The sequence below is a fragment of the Pelodiscus sinensis genome, chromosome 4 (genome assembly GCF_052426305.1).
Source record: "Pelodiscus sinensis isolate ZL-2025 chromosome 4, ASM5242630v1, whole genome shotgun sequence".
Lineage (NCBI taxonomy): Eukaryota > Metazoa > Chordata > Testudines > Trionychidae > Pelodiscus > Pelodiscus sinensis.
Genome location: NC_143055.1, coordinates 117,763,274 through 117,771,400, shown reverse-complemented (window position 1 = coordinate 117,771,400; position 8,127 = coordinate 117,763,274).

Here is an 8,127-nt window from a genome sequence, read left to right as displayed (position 1 = left end):
TAAAGTGCTATTCCCAAACGTCCCTTCACCCTCAGGGAATGAGGGTTAAAGGGAGACTGGAATAGCGCACCCATTATTTCAGAAGATATTTTGAAACGGGACGCTTTCAAGATGCGGAATAGCTGTTTTGGGATACTTCTGCAAAATAGCTCCACTGTCTAGACATAACCTGAGGGAACCAAAGTCTGTGGCAGAACTGGAGCATAAATGCAGGTCATCTGAGTTCCAACCCACTGCCTGAGCTGCAAGGACATCCTTTCATGTCTTCCGGAAATTTCTGTAAGACTCCAAACTAAAAATTGCTTTCTAAACGTAGGACTTTTAAGAACTTTGCATTTCAAAGGGGTTTGAGAAGTAGCAATGGTGTTTTTTTGGTAGCAGATTATGTTCAGGTATCAGATCATTTTATGCCAATCCCTATAGACTGAATTCTGCAAGTGTGGGTATGAAAGCTGTGAATGAGCAGCAATGAGCCAGAATCCATGTAGTGCCATGCAGTATGGGCCTATGCCCAGTTTGTTTTGGGGTTTAGGCCTGACCACCATCAGACAGCCTGTGGCAGTCCAGCAGTGCATGAAATTGAATTAATTTCCTCCTGGTTCCTCATAAGTTGTTCACTGCCCTTATGCTCTGCCACAGTGGATCCTTTCCCCAGAGCTATTTATGAGAATGGGGAATATTCTGATTAGTATCAGCATTTTGACTTTGTGGTACATCTCTATCTATGGAGCTTGCATAGCTGTATGTATATTTAGCTATGCAACTGTAGAAGTGAAATTAGAGGTGGAATTTCACTTCTGTGCACTGGGACTATGCACCATTTCCATAAAGGCATAAAACTCTTGTACTGGCCTTACCTTGAATGAATTTAAAACAAGAGAGAGAATTTTAATTTTTCCCCCTCTTCATTTTAAAAACAGGACAGTTAAATACAAAAGTTGAAATCCTGGCCTTAAGGAAATCAATGGGAATTTGACCACTGGCTGCAAGGGGGACAGGATTTTACCCCAATGGGACACTAATGGGACATTGTTATAGATTGAAACCAGAAGTCATAAGATATTTAACTTTCACTTTTATATATTATTTAAGAATCGTATTTTATTCTTTTTATGTGAGGACTGATCTTGGGACTACTCAATTCAATAGGCCAAGACTTTTTTTAAAATGAGCACCTGAAGTCAGGCTTCTGATACACCAAACTTCTGAGTCTCCCATAGCTTCCATTTACTTCAGTGGGAAATGCTGAATGCTCAGTACTTCAGAAAATCAATCAACTTGGGTATTTTAATATGCATTTGGAGCCTTAATTGAAGGCACTTATTTCTGCAAAGCACATCCCATAGAGTAGTTTGGATTACTGTATGCAAATTTTATACTTTTAACAAACAATTAGTATGAAAGAGGTACTGTGTGCTGAATGGAACTGATCCAAGATCCATAAATGTCAAGATAGCATCTCATTCACTTCAGTGGGTGTAGGATAAGCCGCTGTTTGCAGTGTAGATGAGTTAAAGTTAGTATTACAGTGTGTTAAAATGGCAACATTTGCAGGAAATATTGAGAGAAGATTTTGTTTTTTTTAATTTTCTTTGACATTTTTCTTTTGTGTGTGATGAAAAATTAAAACTTGTTTCCTAAACCCTGGTATCATTTTTCATTTTCAATAAACATTTTCAATATTCTAAAACCTGAAAATGTTAATTGAAAACATCGTGAGGGGTTGTTTCTATTTACAAAAAAATCTCATTTTGACTAAAGTAAAGATTTTCATGCTAAAATGAAATGTCATTTTTAGTAAAAAATTGTAACAAAAAATTGACTCTATTTTAGTTGCTACAAAAACCACTTGCACATTATCATTTCTGGGTGTTTGAAACTGTTACTTTACGTATTATATTCATATATGTTTCTGTAATATATTTTTGTCAGTGTGTTCATGTCACTGTTTTGCCCCATTTTTCATTGCAATAGAAATGGATTTGAAGTAGAGAAATTTATAACTGTTGCATGGTGAATTGATCTTCCAGAAAGAGCTCCAATAGCCTCACAAATACCTAAATCTCTTCAAATGGGGCTAGATTTTGATAGTCATATTGCATAGTGGTTAATACAAGTAGTTACATAGGCTTCACTAGAACTAACGGTGGATTAAGATGCTACTTAATGATTTCGATAAAGGCATAGAGAATATACTTGTAAAGTTTGTGGCTGACACCTCGCTGGGAGGAGTTGCAAGTTTTTTGGAGGGTACGATTATAATTAAAAATGATTTAGCTCAGTGGTTCCCAAACTTTTTGGCATCACACCCCCTTTTCGTTTTTTGAGACACTGTCACACACATACCCCCCAAAATAGCAGTAAAACTTGAGAAAAAAAAACAGGTTGCCCTTTTAAGAGCAGAGCAGGCGTTGCCCTTTTAAGGCTGCTGTTTTGAAGTCTGCCTGGGATGCTTCATCCTCCCCCTGCCCTAGCCAGCCCAAGCTGCGCATGTTCTGGCAGATGCCTGAGCCAGGAAAAACAGAAAATACTGGACATTTCACATGTCCAGGATTTTTTGCATTTTTTTACCGAACGCACCAGGTTCTTTCTTGGGGAGGGGGCGGCTGGGTCACCTTGTACCCCGCCTGGAATTTCTTCATGCCCCCCAGTTTGGGAACCTATAATCTAGCCAAACTGGAGAGATGGTCCGAGGTAAATAGGATGAGATTCAATAAGGGCAACTGCAAAGTACTCCACCTAGGAAGGAATAATTGGCAGCACACATACAAAATGGGAAATGACTACGTAGGAAAGAGTACTGCAGGAAGGGATCTGGGGATTCTAGTGGACCTCAAGCTAAATATGAGTCAACAGTGTGACACAGCTGAAAAAAAAAAAAGAAAGCTAACATCATTCTAGAATGTATTAATAGGAGTATTTTAAGCAAGACATGAGAAGTAATTATTCTGCTCTATTCTGTGCTGATTAGACCTGAGCTAGAGTGCTGTGTCCAGTTCTGTGTGCCACATTCAAGAAAGATAAATACAAATTGGAGAAGATCCAGAGAAAAGCAACAAAAAGATTAAATGTCCAGAAAAAATGACCTATGAGTGAATACTGAAAGAACAGAGTTTGTTTTGTCTGGAAAAAGAAAATACTGAAAATAGCAGTTTTCTAGTATCTAAAAGGCTGTTATAAGGAGGAAGGAGAAAAAATATTCTCTTTTAACCTCTGAGGATAGGACAAGAAGCAATGGGCTTTAAATTGCAGCAATGGAGGTTTAGGTTGGACATTAGGTTGGACATTAGGGAAAACTTCCTGTCAGGATGGTTAAGCTCTGGAACAAATGCCTAGGGAGGCCGTGGAATCTTTATCATTGTAGATTTTTAAGAGCAGGTTGACAAACAGGAGCAATCATGAATGATCTAGATCAGGGTAGGCAAATTATGGCCCACGGGCCGCATCTGGCTCACTAAGCCAATGGCCCAGTGGAAGCCTCAGCCAGGGTTCCTGTCTGCCTCACTCCTGCCCATTATTTGGAGCAGCTCTCTGAACTCTGTGACCCTTAGGGGAGAAGGGAAAGATGTCATGCCCTGCCCTGCCCTGCCCTGCCCCAGGACAATCTCGCAGTTCTCATTGGCCAATGGGAGCTCCCTGATAGGACTGACAGCGTGTGAAGTACCCCTCTCCCTTCAGGCTTGCAGTGTTCAGTGCAGCACATGACCCCTGCAGCCGCTTTGAATGGTGTGTATGTGGGGGGCATGGCAGGAAAACTAGCTAAGGAACCGGCTGGGCTGCTGGTTGGGAGTGAGCCCACCTCTGGCACACTAACCCCCCCCCTTCTCTACAACCCTCTGGCCTCCCTCCTGCACTCCTACTCCCTCCCAGACCCTGCATCCCAATCTCCAGCACCTCGTCCTCAGTCCCCCCTCCTTAACCCCCAATCCCTGGTCAAAACCCAGATATCTCCATCCTCTCCAGCATCCCTGCCCCAGATCATAACACCCTCCCAGACCCTGCACTCCCTCCTACATCCCTCTTCCAGATCAGAATCTTCTCCTGCACCCATACCTCCCCCTGGAACCTGCACCCCCTTTCTCATGCCAGTGTCGTGCCTCAGGTCATAACCCCCTCTTTCACCCAATCTTCTTCCCAGGCCCCACATTCCCTCCTGCATCCCAATCCCTACCCCTAGCTCCCTTCTGCAGCAAACCTTCATCATAGACCACACACCTCCTCCATTAATATCAGAGAAGATTGCGGCCTTTGACCACTTACCAAATTCTTGAAGTGCCCCTCACCCATCAAAAATTATTGCCCACTCCTGCCCTAGATGGCGCTTGGTACTGCCAAGAGGGGAGGTGATTGGACTTGACTTCTTAAGGTTCTTTCCCATTTTATGATTCTATACTCAGTTTGAATAAGGGTATCGAAATCTGACCCATACTAAATTGTTAAAAAGGCACAAATTTGAATGACAAGACTTCACTTGAATGGCAGTGTTTCAGTATATAGATATTCCCTCTTTTTCATGCTTTTATATTTTTTCTGATACATTAACTTTGATGCACTATGTTTTGACGCTTATCCAAGCATTGATGGGTTAATGAAGACATCAGCCATTTGAAATTCCTTGTTTATTAATAAATTGTAACCAAAGATGGAGGTGACATGATTCCTAGTACAAGATCAAGTTGTAGGTAGGATATATTAACAAAAATATAATCATTTGACAAAGCTTTTATGTTATAATTAAAATTATAAATTTTAGTGTAACAAAAAATGACCTTTGGAATTTTCTGTATCATGGTCTTGTGATTGATTTTTAAATTTTTAGTTTTACACACCTGGCCATAAACTTTTATATTTACATTTTATTGCAACTGAACTTCATGACATTTACTTTTGCCTAATAATAATCCGTTAACAGCTCAGTGGCAGGTGTTCTCAAGGATGTGATGCATCAACAGAGTGAAATCTAAACTGATTTAGGAATCATCATAAAAAGCAGAGAGCAGAGCTAATAAAACGGTCTGAGGCACGCTCATTAAGTTGATTGCAGTACTATTGTTGGGTAGTAAAATAAGTACTTCAAAATGAAATATTTAGCTAAATAGAAACTTACGGTTCAGGTGAAAAAGCATACATATATTTTTGATCACCTGTGTGCACTAACATATATGTGTGATTAATAAATATTTTGACTTTGTATTTTTTGATATTTTATACTGTACTGCAATTTCTACAAAGATTTCAAAATGTGTGATTCCTTTTTAACATTATTTTTTAATTATAGGTTTTATTTTGGGCTTATTGAATCAGCATCCCATAATAATGTAAGTTTTTCCCTGATTGGCCATCTTATCTTAACCCTCTCTAGTACAGGATTTCTCAAGGACCCCCTTCATAGATTGGTGCCAGTCATGGAGCTATCCCTGGCACAGTTTTTAGTAATGGTGTAAGCCAGTCCCTGACATAAAAAAATGTTGAGAAACATTCATCTGGAGAGACCACCATCAGGGATCTGTCCATGGTAGCAGACCTATGCTTACTACATACACATTTATAGAAAATAGGGTGACCACCCATCCAGTTTTTACCGGGACAGTCCCTTATTTAAGCCCTCCTCCCCACGTGTCAACTTTTTTTTTTTAAAAAGGGCATATTATCCCATAGTTCCCCTGCAACAGAAGGGAGTGGAGGGGGAGGGGAGGAGCTTCAATGCACAGGGCTTCAGCATCTGAAGCCCCTAGCACCGGTGGCTCCCCTCCCTTATCCACCCTGCATGCTGCAGGGTTGAACTTTATCCCTGCAGTGGGGCAGGGTGGGAGGGGAGCCACCAATACTAGGAACTTTGGCCACTGGAGCCCCAAGTATTGGTAGCTCTCCCCTCCCCACACACACACACTGTGAGACTGAAGACCTGAGTGCTAGTAGGCCGTCCCCCTTTTGGGCTAACTCCCTGAACGCCAGCAGCCACTCCCTCCTTGGTGTCCCGTATTGGGCATAGAGAATGATGGTCACCCTAATAGTAAACGTATTTGTTGTTAGCAATTAGCAGGATGCTAGAATATTGCCACTGGATCATATGGGTAGCATTTTTGTAAAATCTGCAACTGTTTACCTAGAAAGAAGAATTTTAATCTATCAAATTAATAGTTGCTATACTTTCTTTTGAGTTTAGTCATATGCTTTTTGTTGTGATTTCCAAAGAAATGAAATCATTGTAACACTATGTCTAGTCATATTCTTAAGATGGCAGCCATCATCATAGCATTTGAGTAACAATATCTAAAGGCTGAAACCCAGCTCAGCTCAGGGCTCAAGTATGCAGAGTGTTGTCCAGTGAGTTCCTACAGTATTGATTCATCCTTACTCAAATTTTCATTTACTGGAGGTGCACATAATTCAAACAGGTGTTTTCAATATAATTGAAGTGAAAGCATCCATTATTTTATTGATTAATGTTAACTAGAAGATTGACCCAGTAATCTTTAACTCGATTACTTTTTGTTTTTTTGAAAATAAAGTGAAAATCTACATGCTTCATTTAAATTAATGTTCTGGGGCAGGGCTGGAGATGAGGGGTTATTCTGTCTTAAGAAAGAATGTCGCAGCAAATCTGGCTGGGTCTTTGGGTGCACTAAACTTAATTAGACAAAATAGTATCTTATTAATTAAGACTAAGCTCAAGAAGACATGTTAAGTTTTATTTTACATGTAATTATCTGTTTCCAGTGATGTCATTTGCTGCTTCTAGAAACCCAGTACTTTGCTACATAAACTTTTACTTGTTTTCACTATAAATGTATCTAAATGCTGCATTAAGCAAAGCAATGATCCTGATGTGAAAATGGTAGTGTGCATAGTTCCTTTGGAAGAAGTGGGTCTGTGAATTCTGTGAATATAGGGGAATGCTCAGAGCGCTCAATGGTTGGGACATGCCTGCAGAGGGACAGGATAGCCGACATAAACTGAAAGGAGTAATTGTGTTGGAGCTGATCCTCCCAGGAAAACAGGCTGGACAACCTTCTCCAAAGGGCAGGTGATAGTGAGTGGTTCACAACTCTGGGCACCCTCTGGAAACATTATATTTGGATTTGACAGAAAACTCTCACCATTCTGCTCAGCTGTCCAATGCACAAATTCCGAAGGCAAAGAAACCCTTTCCACTATAGTAATAGAAATGTAGCCGTGTTAGTCTGGTGTAGCTGAAGCAAAATGCAGGACTATGTAGCACTTTAAAGACTAACAAGATGGTTTATTAGATGATGAGCTTTCGTGGGCCAGACCCACTTCCTCAGATCAAATAGTGGAAGAAAATAGTCACAACCATATATACCAAAGGATACAATTAAAAAAAATGAACACATATGAAAAGGACAAATCACATTTCAGAACAGAAGGGGAATGCGGGGGGGGGAGGGGAAGTAAGGTAAGTGTCTGTGAGTTAATGATATTAGAGGTGGGGAAAGTTAGATGTCTGTGAGCTAATGGTATTAGAGGTGATAATTGGGGAAGCTATCCTGGTAATAGGTAAGATAGTTGGGGTCTTTGTTCAATCCGCCCCTCCGGAGAGTGTTGTATTTTAACTTGAATGACAGTTCAGAGGATTCTCTTTCAAGTGCAGATGTAAAAGGTCTTTGTAGAAGAACGCAGGTGGTGAAGTCGTTGAGACAGTGTCCTTTCTGGTTGAAATGGCAAGAAATAGTTTTTTCTTTGTGATCTTGTCTGATATCTGTTTTGTGGGCATTAATCCTTTGGCGAAGTGTCTGAGACGTTTGTCCAATGTACATAGCAGACGGACACTTTCGGCACATGATAGCATAAATTATATTTCTGGATGCGCAGGAATATGTGTTCTTGATCTTATAACTCACTTGGTTAGGTCCAATAATGGTATCAGCAGAATGAATATGTGGACAAAGCTGGCAACGGGGTTTGTTGCAAGGGAAGGTACCAGGGTTGGTATTAGTATGGTATGTATCTACACCCCACCATCAACCTCAGCCTGGACCATTCTACACGAGAGGTCCACTTCCTGGACACCACAGTACAAATCAACAATGGAAAATTAGACACCACTCTCTACAGAAAACCCACTGACTCATACAGTTACCTACATGCTTCCAGCTCCCATCCAGA